The sequence below is a fragment of the Epinephelus moara genome, chromosome 11, assembly GCF_006386435.1.
Source record: "Epinephelus moara isolate mb chromosome 11, YSFRI_EMoa_1.0, whole genome shotgun sequence".
Lineage (NCBI taxonomy): Eukaryota > Metazoa > Chordata > Actinopteri > Perciformes > Serranidae > Epinephelus > Epinephelus moara.
Genome location: NC_065516.1, coordinates 11,512,266 through 11,536,416, shown reverse-complemented (window position 1 = coordinate 11,536,416; position 24,151 = coordinate 11,512,266).

Below are 24,151 nucleotides of genomic sequence, written 5' to 3'. Positions count from 1 at the left end.
AGAACACTGAATAATACACGCTACAAGTATGAAGGCATACCAGATATTTATGTTTTGTATATTTGGAACATGGAAACTGATAGTCTGCCTTGTAAGCCCTTTTGGGCATCTACTGATGCCAGATACTGCATTGACATCAGAAAACAGACCCTCCCTCTGAGTAGATTTTTGTTGTTGGACATAATTTTATCAATCAAAATGTCAATATATTGTAGCACTCCATAGTTGTACATATTTCCAAGTATAACAATATAATGGTCAATTAAAGAAACTAGCAGGTAAAAATAATTGTAAAATCTGCAGGAAGACTAATGCCTGGTTCACACTACACAACATTTTTGCCTGTTCCGACAGTCACTATGTCAGTTTATGCGATTGTGGAGTCATAAAATCATGCCATGACTTGGCAGACGGACATGACAGACTACACAATGGTCCACACCAATCATCCCAGGTCGTCTTTCACGACGTGTGTGATGTCATCAGGTTATTCTTGTCCTATGTTTATATACTTTTACTGTTATTTCAGTCACTGTGTCTGTTCATGTGAAATGTTATTGTAGTAACATAAAAAGTGCCACCAGATGGCAGGAGCTACATTTGAAGTACTGCATGTAAAGTCACTGAATCCTCCACAACAAGTTTCTGCAAATGTTTCACAATAAAAGCCTATTTAGAAAATGAAGGGATTCTCTCAAAGTTATACGGGGCTTTTAATTTGAAACAGATACAGGAAGTGTTGAGTTTGAAATGATGGCGCGATGCATTAACTTTATCAAGGCAAACAGGAGCGGATCAAAAGTAAAGATATAAAAAAACAGAGAGTAATAAATAACGGCCTGTTAACAATGCGGTCTGTTTCAAATGAAGCTGGAACCCTCTGCAGTTGTGGTGAGTAAAAGCCCCGCCTCTATTTTATTCCTTTATATCCTTCATTATGAAGAAATAACATTCCTTGATAGCCTGATGCTAATGGCAGTACTCACCAGGTTGCTAAAGTGCCTGGGTCCATGTCATTGGTTCGACAGCCCATTGGTTCGACATCCCATTAGTCCGACTGTCCGCGGTGCTGAGCGGCTCGCGGCGGGCGTATGGTGCGCCGCGACCGGCTTGAGGCAGAGCAGGCTCACGGCTTATGTGTTTGTCACTTTCTTTTTCATTTTAACCCATGCCATGATCTTTTCCTGACCCTAACCAAGTGGTTTTTGTGCCTAAACCTAACCAGACCTTAACCACAGGGCATCATGATGATTTCGGAACGGACTTCGGAACAATGAGTTTAATATGGTCGGAACAATGGGATGTCGAACCAATGGGATGTCGAACCAATGGGCAGTTCCCAAGTGCCTCTACTGTTTCACTCCATTATTTTTCCTTATTACATCCCTACAGGAAATATCAAACAGGTTGGGGTGTTGTTGACAAACAGTTGTCTATGGCAGCAGATCGCATTGTGTTTCTGCAGGTCAAAGTGACGGCCGAAACGGTAGAAATCGTGAACGACAAAAAGAAAATCAAACATGCTAGACTTTCTGTAGGAACGTCATGAGGTGTCCCAGACGTGGCGTCAGTTGTCATCTACTATGACACACTATACAAGATGAAATGATTGTTGCGTACAACACTATACGGCGCTTTGTCGAGCTATAATCGTGCTAATATTGTGTAGTGTGTACCAGGCATAACATTAGGCAGTTGCACCTATCCAGCTGTACAAGGCGCAAAAATCTAAGTGTATCTTAGAAAAAATCATCTCTGTTTGAAGTTACAGTTAGGCGTGAGGTGTTCTGCAGGTTCAGTCTAGGGGTTAAGGCAGAGAATAGGCTAACAATCAATGTTGTATAGTAGGTAACGGTTTTGCATGCCTATCCAAAAAGTGACGAGACAACCAAATGAGAACTGATGAGAACGAGCATCAGGCACACAACACTATGTATATGACACAGGATATAAGGTGTTTAGGGAATCCCCGCAATCCACAGCCCTTATTCTGCACAAAATATGTTTCAAAGTTTATGTGAAACTAATGTGAAGCAGTCTGAGTTAATCAGACCAAGTAATGTGAAAAAGCACTTGTTTTGTGTAGAGACCGCTCGAGCCTTAAATTAGCTTCAGATAAACTTTAGAATATATTTATGCACAGATCGAAGACTGTGAATTTTGTCCCCCATGACTTATATTGGAGGCATATTAAGAAGGGATCTTTTAATGGCCAGTGTGAACGGGAGGAATGTTGCCTGATATCAGACAGAATGTTCAACTTGTTACCCTCCATTTCAATCTGCAGTCAGACATTGCGTCCAGTCTAACAAATGTCTGTGGGGGGAAGGGGATTCAGATTTCGTTAATCAATCACTAGAGACTCACTTATCCGCCTTAATCGCCACCAAAACATCATTTTCAGTCCACACTGATACATAGCCACGCCAGCATACCTGTTTTGCTAGGGTTTAAAGAGCAGAGCAGAGTGAAGTGAAAGAAATCACAAAGCATCTGTCTTGTTATTGTAACTCCTCACTGGATACGGCACACTGCTTGACAATCTTGATAATCAAGCTACAATGCCAGAACTCAGTGGAGTGGAGGATTCAAAGGTCTGGACCCAGGCAAGGAAAAATGATTACAGCTGTCAGAATGTTCATATGGGGAACTGACTATTCATATAAGACAAACTTGCAAAGTTGTGATCCTATCCTTTAAGACCGTTCAGTGAACATACATGCAAAGGTCTCTGACTATTTGCAGAGAACAGTGTTATGGCTTGCCAACATGCACACTTCTCACATCTCAACAACATCTCATGCAGATGTGTCAGTCAAGTTGATAAGGTCATCCAACCCCTGTTGGGAGGCATGTTTGACACACAGTAGAAGTAATGTAAATGTTTCCCTGCCTGATGCTCAGAGCGTGTTTCAGTATTCAGACTGACCACAAGACATCCGTTTCTCTCCTGAACACTCATGAAGTACAGTCCCTTTAATTTTGTGATTTTTTTTCCCCCCTCAAATTAAACATTTTCAACGCACAAAAGCGCCCTGCCTTGCCAGCCACCAGTGCCTTTCCATCGACTTTGGATGCAGCTGTGCCCCGTTTAACATTCACGTCAGGACCAGTCTGAAACACTTTAAAAGCTTTACTTTTACATGAAACTCCAACAATTTATAATGACACAAGGTATGTTTAAACCGTAGAGAACTCCACAGGTCCAAATTGGTCATTAAATCTGTCCTCTGGACAAGCCAATAAATGTTTTTTTAATTCTAATTCTGGCATTGTTGCTGCTCCTCTGAGTGCCTGAAGATCACAGTTTTCAACCCCTTAATTCTGCAAGAGCATTGGTGTTTTCATAAGCGTGACCATTTGCCTTTTAGCAAACACTGTTCTTTTGACTCTACATTTTAGTTTTTTCTACACATACAATCGATTGCATAGAGTTATTTTAATTTAAAGACTCTCCCAAGCTCCTTCAATAGGAATACACTCCAATGCACGCAATGTTTTCTTTGAACAGATTGGCCCCTAATTAAATGCAATGGCTTCAAGGGGCACCTGCTGATTTCACACTAAAATCTGCACACAGAAAAACATCATAAGCTCTGCAATCAATAAGGCTGTAATGGAGGCTCCCATTCACTGTAGTGAAAAGGAATACCAAGCAGGCAAACTACTGTAAGTCAGCAGTTGTGCCAAATGGAGCATAAACACAACAAAAGTGCAGCTCTTCAGCGTGGCTTTAAGTTGAGCTTCGACACGATTCTTTTAATTCACACATCATTTGGTTGCGGTTTCAGTTTGTGTCTCTCTGCCTCAGCCCCCGAGGGAAAAGCTTGTGGTGAAAGAATTAATGCGAAGCCGAGGCCTCCCTCGGAGACGATCTATAGGTCAGAGTTAACCCTGGAAGTGACAGCGCTGCTCACATGTAGAGGTGAACCTGAGTCTCAGATGTCCTTACCTTTCACTGTGGATCAGCTCTGTCCACACACTGACAGCCGGACTACCACACTGACTGATGGTCTGCTGATAGATTCTGTCAACAGGCACATTTAAAGGGGAGAGCGATGTCCTGTAACCAGCAGACTAGAGGTCTCAGATCCCTGAAACAGTCGTGATCTGTCCATCAGCAGGCTAGAATCCTATTCAAGTGTCCTTGAGCAAGATGGTGAAAGCTGCCCTGCTCGTCTTCCATCATTAAAAATATATCCTCCTCTGTCAGATGAGATATAACACTCATATATAATCTCAGACACCATATGTGATGTTAAGCAAAGTGCATTTTGACTATGTTTTATAATAATAATGACTAAACGTGGATAGATGATAACATCGCAGAGTGGCATTTATATTCCAAATGCCCACATATGCTCAATAAAGTACATTTTTTTAAAGTTGGATCATGACTGTGATCATTTTAAGCTAGTTGTGAACAATTTTTAAAGTGGGATCAGTGATGTTGCCATGCACGATTTCATGCTCTTAATTACATTTTTTAAATGTATTTTTAGGCCTCATGAATAACTGATTATGATTTCAAATATTCAAATATGAGACACACAAACTGATGACACACTGTAACTGAGGTATGATCTGACATGGCAGTTCACATCCAGATATGTGAAGTGATTACACAAAAGGCACTGCAATATTCTATCAGATGCCAGCAGTGATATTTGGGTGAATATTGAATACACAGCCTATAATGGGTTACTGGGGTTCTTAAACAGGAAGGACAAAATTTATTTTTATTAAAGGCAAACTGCTGCATGACCAGACCAATTTTAGCTCTCATATCTGTATGTATGCTTGGATTAACTTGTGTGAGCATAAAACATTGCCTTGAGGTTCCTATAAAGTACAGAGCACGAAGCATACTATAGAAGGCAGCTTTGTTATATATTGCACACAGTCCCAGGGTTACCAGGAGGCTATGACCCAGTTGATGTTGTACTCTGTATATATTGCAGCCCAATCACCACAATAAATGTTAGGCACAAAACTCACATGGTTATGGTTAGGAAAAGAGCTTGTTCTGGCTCAAAATACCCAGTTTTGGTGGCACAATCACAGCTGGTAATGCAACAATGTCTCACTAATGTGATCAAATGGCCCAGTCGCCAGGATAAAATGTTGGCATTGTACGTTTCTGCATTGTACATTTCATATGTATCATTTCAATGTTTCTAATGTGACAGAGTATATGGGCTGATTATTTCATTGAGAGGCAGAGGGAATGGTAGATGTTGTGTCATCTAGGCAAGATGGCTGACAACAACCACCAACAAACAACACCGCTTGTTCTTGCTGACCCTTTCAGGCGTTTCCTCCGGTGTTTGTGGCAATAAACGTAGGTGTTTTTCACAGCATTTGGGTGTTTGTAGCTGCACATCCACGTGTTTCTCAGCAGCATTTGTGGCATCAGCTAGGTCGGCGCACATAACCTGGATATTTTTCACCAAAATATCATTATAATAGCATTTCCTAGCAGCGGTTGACCCACAGAACCTGGGCGCTTTTCACTGATACATTGTGGCGTTTCCCAGCACCGTTTGAGCCACAGAACCTGGGCCTTTTCCACTAACACATTGCAGCATTTTCCAGTGGTGTTTAAACCACAGAACCTGGGCATTTTTCACCAACACATTGTGGTGTTTCCAAGCACCATTTGAGCCCCAGAACTTGTGCATTTTTCACAGACACATCATGCCGTTGAGTTCATCATGTTTGAGCCACAGAACCTTAGTGTGTTTCACAGGCACATTGGGGCATTTCCCAACAGTGTTTGAGCCACCTAACATAGGTGTTGTTCATAGACCTATCCCTGCTTTTCAAGTGGCTTTTGCCCCACTAAAGGTGTTTTTTTTAAGCCCAAACATGATCTTTTCCAAACCATAACCAAGTGGTTTTTGTGCCTAAAGCTAACCACACCTTCACAACAGCCTTTTATCTGCTACATAATGATGTACTATAATAATATATCCATGGTTTGCAGAAACGTGCAATGCACACATTTTTTCTGCTGATTGGATTGAATCAAAACTGTCACTTTATAAACACTGATATGATATGTATGAAATGCACAAATGTCCTGGTTTGCAGAAATTTACAGTGCCAACATTTTCTTCTGGCGAATGGTATGAATATTGATGGTGTCAATTCCCATTCAAATGTGCATCAAATTACCTAAACATCGGCACAATGAAGGCATAGCATTGACTTATAAGGTTCAGTCAACTGAAACCCCTTGGTAATCCTCATTGATAAACACCTATCTATCCGCCTTGTCCCTGAGACTGTCTGAAGTGGTACTACAACATCAAGCTCCTTCAAACAACCCGTCTCGTATCTGCTGTACTCATGTATGTTGGTGTTTCTTGTTTGAAGGGTTTCCTACATGATTTATGTTTTATTTCATCTGGGTTGCATGACAGAATATATATCACTCTTTTGATCATTTATTAACATGATAGATATTGTCTTGGTTTAACTGACAGACGGGTGATGAATTTGAAGAAAAACATGACAAACGATGCTTCCATACAGGGCACCAGGGGGCCACTGCATGGTTCAATGAATATGAAAATAATGTAAATCATATGCACGGCCTTCACAGTCACTAGATCCCAACTCAACAGAACATCTATAGGAGATGTTGGAGGGATGTGTTGCACAGTGCTCCATCACATCATGAAAACACCAAATGAGGGAATGTCTTTTGAGGAAATGCTGTTACAGAGAATTGTAAGGTGCCAAAGAGCAGATCTGGAGGCTCACAGTGTCAGAACACCTCACTGAGACATTTTCTGTCCGTTTTCCATTTCATTTGACACCCATCTGTGTACATTAAATGCATTTCATTAAGCCATATAATCTGCAAACCTTCCTGAAAGTGAGTGACAGCAACTTTGTCACAGCTCAGCACCACCCCGTCCACCTAATTGTCACACTTCAGTGGAAGCTTGCCCTTGTAACATTCATTTATTATGCTATAATTGAAACTGAACAAATTCACTTCCTCATGTTGAGATAATGATTGTAATTGTCACAAATAATTTGTCACTTGTAATTGTTGGTGTCAGTCATCTTATTCGAATTTGATGGAGGTCACTCGGTGTTGGTATGAGGCCACTTTAAAAAGAATGAGACAAATCAACCTGCAGATGTGTTTTTATTTGACTCAAGGCCATAGCCATGGAGTCAGCACTGGGGGAACCAGATCTGCCCCCAGGCACTGGTCTGGAAGTCCTTGCTTGAATACGCCCATGAGCACAATTGTTGGTCCTGGGTGATTGTGTGATTTTTTTCAGGATCTGAGATGTGGCAGGCAAAAGTTTTGCCACTGAGAAATGTAACACTTTTAAAATCTAAATGAAGGAATAACATTTAGATAATTTAGACATAATTTAATGTAAAGAATAATGTTATTTAATGTTTGTTCCAGCCTATATATTAAGCTCATCTTTTCATTGATGGTTACTTGTGAGAATTCAGTGGAGTGAACCTCGACTGCCAATCAAATCTAATAAGGTTCTACGGCCAATAGCGCTGTGTTTATATCCTCCTTAGACCCAAACTTTTGTTTGGAATGCATTTTTAATTTCGCCTAGCAATTTGGGATCAGTAGGACCTGATAAGTATAAAAAAACTTCAGTGTCTTAGCTTGTTACTGTTGCTAAAATTGGTCAAATCTGTTGCCATATCAAACTACAAACCTTATTAATCATAAATGTTTCAACCGTAAAATCTGATCAGCTTTTGGACCTTGTCCACTTTTGTGCCGGGATCTGCTGCAGACTGACTTGGCAGAGATGGCTGCCATCATGTTTTTCCATGGATTAGCACAAATAGCACAAAAAAGTGTCCACCAATGAGGAAAACAGGTCTAAGTTAAGTAGAATGAAGTATAAGGTCAAGAAAACCAAAATGTGATATGCTGCAGTTCCATGAATGGCCACTTGAGGCTGGCTCCCAGAGTGAGTCAATCTCCATAGACTCCCATGTTAAAATGCCCAGAAAACGCAGAGATAAACACATTTACACCCTGGTTCAAAAAACTGTTTTGGTCTTTGTGTCTACGTTTTCCGTCTATGACAACAGTACAGGGGGTAAATTTTTATATAACGCGCTGTCTGCTTCGTTTCACCACAGTCTACAGCCACTTTTACACTGCCTGTTCAAGTTGGGAATATCGCATCGTTAGATTCTGCCTCACCTTTATCAGAGGAACAGTCGTGAAATGGGGAGGGCAGAGTTGTTTCGCCTTTAAGTCTGCAGCGAAGGTCATAACAGCGCCAAATCAAAGTCTGTGTAAAAGGGACAGCCAGCAGGATGGGTCCACGGATGGGATGGTTGTAGCGTTTACACGATGTGTAATGTGTGCGAACCACCTCTGTGGAAGATTTAAAAAGCAGTTAGCAGCTAACTCAAAGAAGGAGAGCAGCAGCCGAAAATGTATGCAAATTGGGATGACAGTGAGGTCTGGTAGCTCCTTCCCTTCCCGAGCAGAGGATGAGATCAGCCGCCATATAACAGGGATGATAAATGATTATCATTGCCATCGTTATTGTTCAGAAGGCGCCACCAATGCGTACATGAGAATCTGACTCTGTTGTGTTAAACATCACGCCTGACCAAGTACTGTATGGTTTTGACACTTTTCTAGCTTGTTAAAAAAGGACATACAGTAAAAAAAAAAAAAAAAATCTCTCAAATTTTAGGGGTGCTGGGATTCAATTTAGGGGTGCTTCAGCACCCCCAAAAATGGGCTAGAAACACCTATGCCACACTGTACCATTGTACCACCTTGTGCCCTATATTGGTACAGTGTTACAATATTAAGTTTCCCATCAACAATTTATGGAAACAATACGGCCTCATTTACACCGCAAGTGATGTGTTCGCGTAGCGCGCGCGAATGGTCGCTGTTTACTCGCGTTTTCATTTCGGCAAGCATGTTAACAGGTTACCAGCAAAGCTAGCTGGTAGAATATGCTCAGAATGTATCGGATGTTCCCTAGCTGAAATAGAGACACAATACAGTGTTTGACATTGATTGCTTAACCACAGTAGTTGAGCAACTGGGGTACGGCAACACAACTTCGACAAACCACATGCTGAACTTCATAATAGAACCAGTAGTGATAGTAACTGTAGCGATTCATTAAGTTGCCCTGATGAATACATTTGTTTATGAATATTTAGGATGGCGGTGTGTGGTTGCCTGTTGCAGCAAAGCAGTTTTATTCGTATTTATATTTTTTCTCAATAAATTTCTCAAAATATATACTGTCTTGATTTGACTGTAAAGTGGGAAAATTGTAGAGACTCATAAAAATACAGTATTTTACTTGGTTGTTTTTGATAAACACTTCTTCACAGTCTAGCATTATATTTTACCTCATGATGCATGATTACAGTGTACCTTGCAGTCCCTACTGCTGTTTTTTTGCTCTGGAGTGGGCGAGCAGTGTTGACAGGCTCCTTCCTCAACCCCATGTAGTCAGGCTGTCAGATACGGTGCGCTTGCGCAATTGCTGCGCACACATACACACAGACACACACACACACACACAAGCGCACAGCTCCGTCAATGTGAGCAGGTTAGTGTTCATTTTATCATCCTGGAAGTGCGTATACACAAATGAGTAATTGTCCTAAAATACAGTGAGTGGAGTTTAATCTGCCAGTTTCTGTCAGCTGATTTGGAGGGAAACTTCTCATCGGATTTACATTTGACTTCGTGACTGATCAGCAGCACTTTGCTCGCAACAACAAACAGGAGGTGTCGTGAAATTCTCTGGACTACAACTGGGAGAGCATTACACAGTTTTACGCATCTCTGAATATCAAACACGCGCTTTGCAAGCAGATAAGGAAGATCCACAGCGAGGGCGACTCCAGCGCACCAGGTAAACCAAACATTCACCAGCTTTACGTGCTCTTGAATGTAACTCCAACTTTGTCTGTAAAACTGCATGACTGTATTTGTCTTTTCGCAGAAGTTTTCGCCATGAACCAAACGGCAGGAGCCACGAATGCGTATCGCAGGTGCTCCAAGGCTGGAAAGGTAAGAGACTTATTGGGAGAAGTTGTGATTTATTCTACTCCTGCTTGTCTCGAGCGCACAGGCATGGATGGTGCAGCTCCTGAGGCAGCATGGCTGTGATGCTGGGTGCTTGCAAGCTTAGGGAAAGCTTTGCTAAGCGCTGTTCTCTGCTTGTTGGGTTATTGCGCGTCTGTGCGCTTTGGAGATGTTGTAAATTCCGTCCCGGGTACAATTTGTTGGCTGCAATAATCGGCTTAATGAAAGTGAAAGATGTTAGTTGGCAGTTTACAGGCACGTTGGAAGCTTGTGAACAAGACAAGCCAGTTTGTGTTGTCCACGCTGCAAAATTAACTTATTTTTGCAAGTTTTTTTTCTCAGGCAATAAAAAATGATGCAGAGAGCAGGTGCAGTTGATGTAATTTCCCTCTCAAAGCTCTTGATCACTTACTTCACAGTCATCTGCTGTATGAGATCCAAGATGATGACAGTGTGCCACACCGGCACTGTTTTACTAAGCCTGTGACCCACATATAGGATGTATGCTGCTGCTGCTGCTGCTGCTGTGTGGATGGATAGTCAACAGGGAGAAGAGGGGGCTGAGTGTGGGAGAGTGGAGGTGGGATGAAAGGGAGGTTGGGGGAGAAAAGCTGGGGAATGTGGGAGGAAAGAAAGTGAGTAGGGGACTGTATGATAGAGTCTTTCCAGTGAAACCATTAGAGGAGAAACATGCTCTGCTGTGTGTGTTTGTGTGTGTGTGCGTGTAGGGGCTGCTCTCATTCCCAACACATCTGGCTCTGTCAACATGCACGATCAGTGGAGATGATGAAGTATGAAAGCTTATTTATCACCAGCAGCTTTGACACATGGAATATCCACAGCAGATTTCCCACTGTTTACAAATATTGATTTTGGGGGGCTACAAATATTTGGAGTTGATGTGTGTATTGATTGGAGAAGGTGTTCACTCATAGGAAGTGTTTACAATGATCTGGTAAATGAGTCCTGATGGGTGTGGACGGGAATTAACAACACACTGTTGCATTGCGTTGGTTAACACAGTCGGTCCAATTAGCACCAACAGTTTTTTCTATTTCTCTCTCAGTGTGAGGATGCAGGCCGTAATAGTTCACACCGAGAATCCAGAGACTTCACAGGAAAAACCATGCAGAGAGCCTGCAGAATGCATGACGGTTTAATCATGCATTGCTTTGCGTGTTTGATCTTTTGTTAAGTCCAGTTTTTAAATGACAAATAATGTAGGATAAATGTTAAAATATGACAAGAGTTGTGTCATAAATGGGGAAAAAAAGTTAAAGATACTGTATTCTTATAGCCAGAACTCTAATAGTTAAGGGTTTTATCCCATAATAAAGTGATTTCCAGCCAGCTGTAGCAGGCAACTTGTACCCCAGGGGCTACGTGGAAAAACTGTAGCTTCACAAAGTTATTACAAAAAACAAAAAAACAAGAAAAGTAAAAAATAAAATAAACAGAAAATAGAAATCGGGATTTGATTGGGAAAAAAACACACAAAACGAGCCAGCTGTAATACCTAGGGATAAGGTGTTGTAATTGTGTGTGAAATTCAGGCCCCCAGGAAGTGTGCTGGGCTCTGAAGCCAATTTTTGTAGTGACCAAACAGTAGAATTACAACTCAAGGGTTCGGCACACGATGCCATTGTGCCCAAAAATACTTTTTCTCATGGACTTACATTGGGATAGAGATGTCTGTAAATGAGTAGATAAATTTCTGTGAGTGTTAACAGTCCCCCATGAAATGACTCATTTCCCTAACAGAGCGCTAAGTAGAAGTAGAAGTAGCTGGCTCGGCTGGCAGACGTCTCTAGTGCACCTGCTCTATGGGCCCAGTGATTTGGAAGCAGCGATCATCTGTTTAAATTCAAACCACAGAAGAAGAGCTTTATTGGCTTTATGTGCAACTGAGCAACTTTCATAGGAATGAACGGGGTTCTGCCCTCAATGCTGTACCCAGGTCTCTTAATACGTCCATGGTGAAACAAGCTAGCAGCTCAGCAGAGAAGTGTAACAGCGAGCTAAAAGTAATGGCAAAATAATGAATTACAAGCCAGCGAGCGGAAAAATTGTGTAACAGTTACAGAAAAAGTTAAAGTCATGTATGAAATGTTCAAATAGATAACTGTGTTGGATAAACAGTTAAGCAGTTAGCTAAAAGGGATGGTAAATTGCTAAAGTAGTTAGCTAAAAGTAAGTATGCAGTAAAGGGCGTGGGGGTGGAGATAGTTTGGAAAATGTCATGAACTAATGGTTGAAATTGCTATTCAGTAATGCAATGGATAAATGGCTAAAATGAATCAACAGGTCAAACTGTAAAAAAGGTAAAAGTAATACACAGTTTAAATATAATAGTTAGCTAAAGGTAACAAAAGGCTAAAATAGTAAGTTAAAAGCAACCAGGCAGAATATTGTGACAGTTGGCTAAAAGTCATCGTAGTTCAAATAGTCAGATAAATGTGTTGGAGAAACAGTATAAGCAGTTAGCTTAAAGGGATGGGTAAAGTGCTAAGATAGTAAGCTAACTAGTTAAAAAGGGGGGTGGGGGTGGGGGGTAGTTAAAATGGTTGGGTAAATGTCATTAATGAATGGTTGAAATAGCTATTTAGTTATGTAAAAATTTCATTTAATAATGTAGTGATTCAACAGTTCAAATTGTTTGGTACAAGTAATGCACGGTTTAAATAGGCTAGTTAGCTGAAAGCAATAAATGGCTAAAATGGTTAGCTAAGTAATCACAGTGAAGTAAAATGGTCAATAGTGCACATGTGCAGAGTGCAAATGATGGTTGAATAGATATAAAATGTTAGATGTAACAGGTTGCTTATATGCATGAGGTTAGTTGATTTGACAATAAGGTGTATACAGTGTACTTGGATTATGTTTAACAGTTTTTTAATTTTTTAGTGTCATTGTAACAGCTAATAATAATAATGATAATGATAATTCTGTATTAGTGTTCACCGTGAAACCATGATGTTTTCGAGGAAGGTTATTGTACCATGAAATTCTGTAGCACCTACCAGAGAGGAGAAGTTGAAACAGGATGTAGAGGGTCTTCTCTGCAGTGATGTTACCTGTCTGTTTCCTGAGTCTGGTGGTGCATAAGTCCTGGATGGAGGGCAGACTGGCACAGTTCTGACTGTCCGTTGTAGTCTGTTCCTGTTTGGTGGCCGATCCAAACCACACAGTGATGGCTGTGCAGAGAATATCTCGGGTTGTTGCAGTTTATAGAAAGATTAGCAGCTCCTGAGGCAGGCTGAACTTCCATGGGAAACCGGTTGAATGAAATAGATGAAAGGAATGGATAAGTGGTGGAGGCATACATCTTCTGCCACTACGAATGTTGGTACTACAAATGAAAACTTGACCAAACTGACCTGAACAATTCAAATGACAGTTGAAAAGAGTATTGTAATATTTGCTTTTGTATAATAAATGGTGTTAAATAGCACCCACTTTAAATTCAAGGGCTTCTTATGTTCACTTGACAGTGCTGTGAGAGTACAAAGATAGCAAACCTCTGCCATAACAGAATCCATAACTGTCTGAAATGTATTCGAAATCCACTGTTGCCGTTATTACATACTGCCCTTCGCTTCATATCTGCAGTGTAGTGCATATTCCACAGGGTGATATTGGTGTCCATCCTTTAATATTTGCAGGTGCTTTCACTCACTGCTTGTTCTAATTCTGGGGTGTTTCATCTCCTCTTACACATCAACTTTGAGAGAGAAAATAGATTCAGACTAAACACCTCTCCAGACACTTTTGTCTCCAGACAGCAGTGTCCGTTTCATTATCTGTCCCGCGGCCACTTTTAGCCCGCCGGCAGGATTGTCTGCAATTTCAAACTGTTTGGGGTTTTGTTATTTGTGCCTGTTTAAAGCTCTGGTGCTGCAGAGAATTTCTCTTTGATGAGTTGCCTCTCTCCCTCTGTGGAGTTTCTATTTGCAGTCATGTTGACAGTCGGCCACAGAGACGTTTCATCGTGGATTAATGACACTCTGATTAGGTCTGCATGTGTTCTGCAGGCCTCCCAACAGGATAAGCCTCACATGGTCATGGTCATCAGCTTGTGACAAGCTCTGACAGGTTCGTAAACACCTGAAACGAGAGGGGAGCAAGTGTGCTGTGTCTTGAGATTATTTGAGGGTCCTTGAGAATTCCATGTAATGCAATTTCTGCAGGTTGCATGTCTTGTTTTTCATGACTGACCCCGAAACATTTAAAAAGAGACTTTAAAAGAAGCTATTGGCCGTGTAGCCAGCATTCCTGCACCCATGTTGTTGTTTGGTGTATTTTTGTCATTCCCAAAGCTAACTGGCTAAATGGAGAGCAGCTTAGAAGGTGTTTCAATCCAGAGAAGATGATCCGGTTATCTGCATCACCAACTGTATTTTTTTGTCCCTCTTATCACAGATCAGCAGCCTTTTTTTCAAGACTCAGAGAGAATTGAAGAGACAGTTTCTCCACTGACAGTAGCCTCTAAAGACCATCATGCAGTGCAGCAGCATCTCAGGGCTTTGTTGCGGCGATAAAGCCTCCCCTTCTGGTAGCTTTTTAGTAATTTTAACTGTCACACTGCTCCCATTGTGTTTCCTTTTCACATTATTACTCTATCTGCCTGCACAAATAAAGCTCTGAGAGGGAGTCCCATTTCTGGGGGTTGTCAGAAGGTCTTTTGGGAAAAGTAGGAAGTCATTAGCTGCAGTAGAGATGAGGCAGTTTGGAGGAGCCGAGGTACACATAAAAATAAACTATATCTCCAAATATCTTAACAAATTGATGATATTTAGAAGAACTGCAGTGACAGGTTGATTTGTTTTTAATAACAATACCAAACATTTTTTACTTTTAGCTTCTTCTGTGTGAAAACTAGCTTCTTCTCTCTTTTGTATATGGTTGTATGGGATATCTTTGGATTTGATAAAACAAGACATGGTCTTGGACTGCGGAGAAACTTGATGAACATTTTTTTCACTGTTTTCTGATATTTTATGGCGGAAATGATCAAGAATCAAGAACGCAATCAGTAGCTTATTCTATAATGAAAACAATCATTAGCTGTGATGCATTCAGCAGGCGACAGGTCCTTTTATGTTAAAATCTCAGCAACGTGTTGCCTCCCACAGTGAGATCAGATGATAAAGCAGTGTTTTGTCCTTGTAGTTGTTTTTCTTAGGATTATAGCCTATAAAAATTCATATTAAAGCTGCTGTAGGCAGTTTAATTTTGGCGTCATTGGACCAAAAATCCCATAATAACCTTTGAGCACATTGTTATTCAAGTGGTCCGAGAGAACAGATCTTTAGGGCTTTAGAAAGTCTAGCACATGACGGGAGACTTTGGCCAATACGAGGCCTTTTCCAATACAGCAGCTTTTGATCATGTCAATCACTACTAGTGAACTGGGATCAAACTGTCAAACTAGGCAGCGTTGTTCCAATATGCATCAAGATTCTGTAACTGCATTACCTTTTTCTTGCCCCAGATGTTTTCAGAAACATAATTTAGTATACTGTTCAACTGACCCGGCTGTCATGTTAGAAACAGTCGAGCCAAAATGAGGCACTTCCCACCGGTCAGGTCATAAACTTTCTTAATTAACAGCTAAACAGTACACTAAAATACATCTTTGAAAACATTAGAGATGGGAAATAGGCAATGCAGCGATACAATCTTGACTCATATTTGATCAGTGACCGCAGTTAGGGAACAATGGTTCATGGTTGACATGATTGACAGCTGTGTTTGAGACCGCTTGGCTCTGATTGGTTGTTTTGTGCTTCTTGAAAATGCCATTAGGAGCACTAGGAGGAGGCAGAGGAGCATTGATTTTTTTTTTCCCACACATTATCTGCCTCATATACTGCTGTCAGGATATAGTGATAGTTTAAAAAAATAAAATAAACTTTTGTCATATTTCCTTCTGTGTGGAGTTTGCATGTTCTCCCTGTGTCAGCGTGGGTTTTCTCTGGGTACTCCGGATTCCTCCCACAGTCCAAAGACATGCAGGTTAATTGGTGACTCTAAATTGGCCGCAGGTGTGAATGTGAGCGTGAATGGTTGTCTGTCTCTATGTGTCAGCCCTGTGATAGTCTGGTGACCTGTCCAGGGTGTACCCTGCCTCTCACCCATTGTCTAATGCCCCTAACAGGATAAGCTGTAACGGAAAATGAATGAATGAATGAATGAATGCTAAAAAAGTTACCTTCTTTAGCTTTAAGCATGATCATATATCCAGCAAGTAGTAACACACATTGCAGTTTATACCCAGATTAGTGTTGTGGTGATGGTCACCTTGCAGGATAAAGAAATGTAAATGACATCATGCAACATCAAGCAGTTTTGTTAATGTTTGTCCTCGTTAGTAAATTGAAAACAAGCACATTATACCTCACCGATGCAAAATTACCTCTTCCTTTACGCTGTGTGTTAACTGACTGGTTTGAAAGATCAGAATGAGGAGGAGATTGTATGGCAGTTTTACTGTGCTAAAAGAGTGTCATGACATGTAGTGACCACTAGAGGGCAGTGTGGTACTGCAGTACATGCACCTGTAAGGGCGTCTTGCTGCGTCTCACAATGTATTCATAATCCACTGCCTTAATCCTTTACTGTCTCTTCTTCGGTTGAGGGTTGATCAATCGTTTATAACAGACTTTCTATGATAATATGCACTAGTTACATCATTTGTTCTGCACAGATTTGATATGTATTTTGGCTACATTTAATAAATGTAGGATTTTTGCAGCTTGCAGGAGTCCCTTTGCTCTGAGATCACGTCAGAGCTTAACTTACTTTTGACTCAGTAGTTTCTGCTGCGCCTTTTTCTTTTGTCTTGTCTCAGTCACAGCAGGCTAGTCTGATTATCTTAGCCCTCGAAAGCCCTGCAGCGCAGTGTGTGCACACTAAATCCCAATTAGCTTCCCCCAGTTTCAGAACCATTTGCAACTTTGCTAATCTCTGCATCTGCAAAGCCCAGAAAATCCCCCAATTCTTCTGATTATAGTTTCATAATGAGAATATGAAAGTTTAATTTGTGTGACTCGGTTGAGAGAGAGGGAGAGGGAAAAAAACAAAACTAAATTGACGATCCCCTGCAATGAATATGTATTAACTGCTGCTGCCCAAATATAAATTGATCACTTGACTAAATCTGTCAGTTGACAGTATTGGACTTTTGTCCTGTCAAATAATTGGAAATTCCCTGAGGTTTATTTGTCTATCTCATTACTACAAGGATTTTTTGTGTGTGTGTTTTAAACTAAAACTCATTTGTTTCTGCAGTTATTGAGCTTCCATCAGAATACAAATGACCATGACACCCAGTTATTCAGAGTGCAGAAGTGCTAAACGGATAATTCAAGGAGCACAGGAGCTAAGCTGAGAGGTATGTGGATTGAGGGTAGACTTCTTAATTACCGTGGCTTTGTTGGCCAACAGCAGGGCAAACACCGGCAGGAATGTGCCAAGTATTGATCCCTGCTCTCATTACACTGCGAGCCCATTGTAATGCACCGTTATCACTCCAACTCCCTCACTCGGGTCTATGGAAATCATCATTGATTTTTTTCCCTCTTTTTTTTGCACTCTTGGTAAAATGGCAGGAGTACGCCTATCTCAATCATCTTTGCACTCTGAATTTGTGTACTTGAGGAACCTCTGCCGCTCATTAGGACCAGTAATCTTTTTCTCCTCGTGATGACTGTGGAGGTGGAGGCCCTGCCATTGGTCAAACTGCTGTACAGTACAGCCTTTGCTCTCTGTCTTTGCTTTTGAAGTTGCTCTTTCATGCTGGTGTCCAACACATAAAAGCTGCTGCCTGGTTGCAATGTGAGCAAAGCCGTCTTGACTCCGGGGGAAAAAAACCCCAAACACACCTCGTGCCTCTCTCTGTATTTGTATGCGAACTTGTTTAGAGTGTACACAATGAAATTACACTGGGAGCCACACCTGAGAGCTTACCCCTGTGAAATGAATAATGCAACACACAGAGAGAATAGATTTTCTCACTTTTAACACCAGTTGGAGAAGCATTTTTTTTTCTTAAATGCATTGCAGATTGCTAATTCTGCTGTAGTGGCATTTCTGTTTGTAATAACCACTGGTGTGTGCACTTAATCATCAGGTGCTGTAGCCGTGCTCCCTCCTGCCTGAGCTCACTCTACACAGAAGAAATCCTATGAGGAAACAGGGGCTTTATTACAGTATGTTAGCTCAGGAAAAAAAACCATGCAAACACAACATGCACATTCATAGTCAAAAGCTGTGTTGGTGTTGCTGCAACAGCTCGGCCGTGGCTGTGTTTTTCCTGGGGATGATTGACACCACGGGGAGTGTAATTGCATGAGTCACTGAGACCTCCCTGGCCCTTTGAGTGAGCGGTTGGCTTGGCAAAATGCTTGGGTCATGACAGCCCATCTGGTGGCGTATCACAAGCAGTCAACAAGGCCCTAAGAGACAAATGGCGCACACAACAGTAAACAGCCGCCGCTGGTTGGGAGATAGACACTTGAGCCATATCTAAAATCACAAGCATATCCACTGTGTGCCCCCAGCAGCCTCAGTACCCATCAACCCGGACTGAACGTGCTGCATCCTAAAATATCTCATGCTGTCAGAGCCTGTCACAGTGGATTTTTACCACTTCTTGTATTACTTTTGTGGACATATGATGCAAATGAGCCGCTTTTAACAAAGAGGAGTTTCAGTGGAATATAGCAATGTGCTGACATGCAAGAGCTGAGAGCTGCAGGTCAGGGCTAAGTTTGCCCTCTGCTGGATGAAAGAGTTCATGGTCTTCAGTGCAAGAGCCACAAGTCACACTCAGCAAAGTGAGCTGGTGCATAATGAGGCATCTGAGATGGTGAAACCATTAAATAAATGCTTTCTTAATAGAGAGGCTAAAATGCAGTGGTTTGCATTATGAAAAGTTTTAGGGCTGATTTTAGAAATATTGCACGGACTGTTGCAGCAAAACATGATCATGGCTTGTTTCTAGGCTGCAGTTTGCTTCGTCCAGTATCACTCCACTCCCTAACAGAGACACAGTGGGACTTTCCACCTCATCATGTAAGACAGCAGGACCTCAGTTTCTCTAAATAAAGTACAATTTTATCCATCCCGTCCTCACGCTTTTAACTTTCCCTCGCCAAAGAAAATAAAAATAAAGAACAAAGAGCCTTTGTGTTGTATTGTTTTTGTGTTTGATCCTGCAGTTGTAAAGTACTGTACATGTGCTCGGAGTGGAAATCAGGATGAAAAGAAAGGCCACTTTCTGCTTCCCCAGTCACACTGTTTATCCTTATATATCCTAAACCCACGCTACAGTGCTCAGGGCAAACTTATGTGTTGAATGGCCTTGGTCAGATATCCAGAGAGATGTATACAAATAGCCATATCTCTTCACGGGTTTATTGTGCTCATGTTCTCCATGCTGGAGACATTTTTCAACACTGTTGTTTTAGACAGTATAGAAAAAAATGAAATACAAACAGAGCGCGTACAGCAGTTATATCCACAGACTCACAGAAATGCACTATGAGAGCTGAACACCGCTGCCAAAATAACCAAGTCATAATTAGTAATTTAAATAACAATTAGTGTTAAAAACATTTTTTATTGAAGAAAGTGGAAAAAAAATCACGCAGTGGGCATGAACATCTTCTTAAATCAGTAAGCCAAAACGTTTGCGGGTGTTTCATTTGTATGAATGCAAAGATGACTTGAAGAATATGATACATAATGACTTGTCAGAATTGACAGTTATGCAGTGTGACAGACGTTACAGACAATTACTCAGTCGTCTAGAATGTGTCAACATGTCAGTCCATATGCTCAATATGGAAAATGAGAGCTGAATGTATCCCATTCTGATCTGATTTGTCTTTGTGCTGTAGAGCCGGTTATCTTAAAGACAAATGTCATCTTAAACTGGAGCGTTTTTCAGTGGAAAAGAGAAATTCCAAAAATATTTTAGTATTTGAAACTTGTTATTTTTTCCACTCAGTCATCATTGTGTCCAGTGCCACTGTGCCCCAATATCCATAACCTTTATCTCTATAAACAACGAGACAAAATTTTGGTATTGTTAGTGTTTTCTTTTGTAGTCCGAGTAGTTTTGACCAATCATGTTTAAACACAGGCAAACAGGCAGTGGAGAGTGGAATGCCTTTGCTTAAATGCAATCCCGGAACCAATCAGTCTCAAGACAGCTTAGATTCATATTAGCTTTTTACCACTTATCTGCATTTGTATGCAGATAGCGGTCAGCTATAAGTTACCAGCACAAATAAAAGGAAGTCTTGGCCCAGGTATCTGCTGGCTACACCGCATCAGCCTGAAATAATGGCTCTTGGCTCCTTGTCATCAGACCTATAGCTGATGGGTTCCAAGATTGACATATCCTTGGCCACCACGTGCTTTGAGTGACACACCAGCACCGCTGTGGTGTGGCGAGTCATTTGACACCCATCAAGTGCCACCCCAACAAAGTTATTGCTACTTTTACTGAAACATCTATACCTCTTCCAACTCTGTGTTAGCTTAAAATCATGTGTGGATACAACCTCATTAAACTTGATTTCAAGTTAACCAAAATGTGATGTCCTCATATGATGCCTTTCTGTTGTGCCTTTTTTCTTTGATTTTACACGCCACTGCCAACAATTAACCTGCATTTGGTAAGTGGCAGGTGCTAATTTTAGACTGTTTCCACTCTATGCAATTACCAAGCAGCAGGCTCCAAGGCTGAATCAAGATACCACTGCGGAAGCACTAAAAACTGCAGTGTGGCATGTAACACAATAGCGTAGGCCTCTAGTGTGACATATAACATACCCGCCAGCAGTGCTTTATAATCACTAACAATGGCATAACATGGCAATAGCAATCATTTACTACCCTTGTTATATGGCAGCTGATCTCGTCCTCTGCTCGGAGGGTAAGGAGCTCCTGAATCTCATTGTTTTCCCGATTTGTGGACACACCCATGCTCCCCAAGATCCCATCAGGCTGGCTGTCCCATTTATACAGATGTCATTTCAGTGCTGTTACTACCTCAGTTTTCAGCTTAGAGGCGAGACAAGTGAATACCTTTTTGTGTCTGGTCTCAGTTTGCTATTGTACAATTCTGGAAATTCAGAAACACAAGTAATTAGTTTTTGTTTTTTCAGTTCAAGCAACAAATTTGAACTTTCGATTCAAATTCAAATCACTTAGTGTTTTGATGACGGTGAAGGATACAGTTTAAACACATCGCTCCAAAACCTCCCAAAGCTGTTGAATTGTTTTGAGATGTGACGACCTTAAGGGGCTGTAGCAAATGATTCTCATGCTTTTATGTACTCATTAAACCATTCGGTTGCATCTGTGTCCTGTTTGAAAGCATCTGCATTTGTTCTGTTTCTCACTTGTTTATTCTGAATTTTCCTATTTAACTTCTAAAAGTGCAGTTCTATTTCCCATATTGTTTTGCAGGGCTCACTCTTGTCTTCTTGCCAAATTTTAACCAGTGCCTTAAACTAAAGTGTTCTCTGATTGAAAACTGGAACATTCAATTTAGGCACATTTGGATGGAATATCATTAACACAACTCTTTAAGGCATATACTGTAGAGTTGATGTCAGATTCAGAGTCAGTGGAGCAGTTGCAGAAAGTTTGCCCTGCATAAGATCAGTAGCTTAAAGTGTTGATGTGATGTTTTCTAACCTACAGGGGCAATCATCTGGGTTGTGGGTATTAACTTTACTATCAAAAATGATTGGAACAGAACAATGTAAATGTGTGGGTGGATTTTTTCCTTTAACCTTAAAGCCTCAGCAGTGGAATCATCCCAGCGGGATCCATAACTGCGCTCTAGCTTATTTAAAAAATGCACATTGAGCCTTTCCAGACCACAGTGAGAGAAGTGAAATGTGTGGGCTGGCTTTGTGAGGCTACTGACAGATACTTCAGTAAGTTGTATGTCCAGTTAGCTGATCAGGAACACTTTGCTGAAAGTCTTTATTGTTTTTTTGGCTCTTTTGCGAGGTTCATTTATAAAGAGACAGATAACCCCAGAACCATAGAGATGTCTGCCTTCTCTCAATTGTAATGTAACTAGGCGGCACTCGGCTTGTGGTGCCTCAAGCTCAAAAGTCTTTACTCTTAAGGTAATCCACAGACCTTTTTGTTAGCAGTGTCATGTAGGATCTATTTTCATCAAATGCATCACTGCGCAGAAGGAAGCATGCATGTACTCATGGACAAAAAGCTAATGCTTGTGACAGTGTGAAATGTTCAGCTGAGCCATAACAGTAGCCAGCTCAGGTGTCAGCAGTAGATGCATGCTTCCTTCTGCATGGCGATACAGTCTGCCAGTGTAGTTTTGTAGAAAGAAAATAGTTCCTACATGAAGCTGCTCACAACCATAGACTGTATAGACCCTTTAAGGGCCAACGTCACAATGACGTCATTTTATTAGCTGCAGGCAAAACATGACTCGCCACCACAGGGCTATTGGCTACATAGGAGTCTGAAAATGTCGTCTTGTTGTGTCATTGGGATCCAAAATATAAGAAGTCATGGCTCAAAACCTAAATTTAATCGCATACCATGTTTGCTTATTCAAATAACACTTGTGGTCTTGGAGAATGAGTGACCTGACATGGTGCATTCCACACTAAAATGAGAGCTCTGCTGGTCGAAGACGCAGAGCGTTACATTTCTACTATGTGAATTAACGAACGGTTAAGTTAGTAACACATTCACTCAGCTCTGCGCTCTGCTGCTCCATCTCAGAGTGTGGTGCTCTGGAAAGAGACATTGCTGTTTCGTTTTTTAAAAATGCATTATTTATTTTTTTATTTTTCTTGGCGCTTTGAGCACCACAGCCCGAATGCCATCTAGTTCCCTTATAGTAAAGAGAAGGCAGACATCCTTATGGCTGATATCTCCTACACCTGGCAACTCACACTAAAACATACTAGATTAATGAGCAGCACTACAGGTGAGGGGATAAATGTTTATTTTTGATTTTGGGGTGAACTGTCCCTTTAAGTTAACATTTCACAGCCTGAAAAAAGAAAAATCCATAAAGCCAGCTTATCAGCCGTGGCATTTAAAGATGATTCTGTGTTATTTGATATTGTTATTAGCTGATTTATTTTTATTGATCAGAGGAAATTTGGCCTATAAATCATATAAGCATGCAAGGGATGACTTTTATTGCTCATATTGTTTTAGTCGAGATGAAGGATTTATTTCAAGCGCAGCTATTTCTGCACTTTGATTTGAAGTTCCTGAGAAAACTTCTTCTTAAAAAACCACAAGGGCTCTTTACAAAGACAGTTATGTGGAACCATTTTCGGTGATTCCATAATTCCTCCACTCCTTCATTATAGTCCTAAGTGTGTTCCAGGGAATATCTAGGTCTTTGAAATCCTTTTTATATCCCTCTCCTAAGCTGAGCCTTTCGGCAGTAAGCTGTTGAAGACCTTGTGTTAGCTCCTGGTTGCCCATGCGTGTCTCCACACAGTGACATACACTGAGCAACAAAGAAACCTACGGGTCAAATCCTTTAATTAGAATCACTTCACTTGATTTCAGGTGGAAGCACATTAGCTTTGTACATGCTTTGAATGTGATCAGTTAAACCCCAGCACTCTTGCAACCCTCCAATTTTAAGGTGTGTTGCACAATCAAGGAGGTTTAGTTTCCTGGGTTTAATACAAAGGAGCAGACCTTTTATTTGTGTCTTGACTTTGGCTCCTCTCTGAGCTGTAAGAGGGAAATTGTTTCTTTTTTCAGGCCACAGAGCATTTTGTAAAATTCCAAACATTTGAAGGGGTTGTGATGCATGTTTTTGTCACCCTTTATAAGACAAAGTGTCAGTGTGTGTTGTGTTAAAAACAGATTTTGTGTCACTGAATTGCCACTTTAATAGCGCAGGGGTTTTCATTACCACCTTTAAAAGTGGATTTAAAGCCGTCTATATGTGCTGCACATAATCATTTGAACTAAGGCAGTCATTTAGCCCTATTTGGCCTGATTGCCTGGCACTCTGCTGGCTTGGCCCTGACTTTTACATATTGT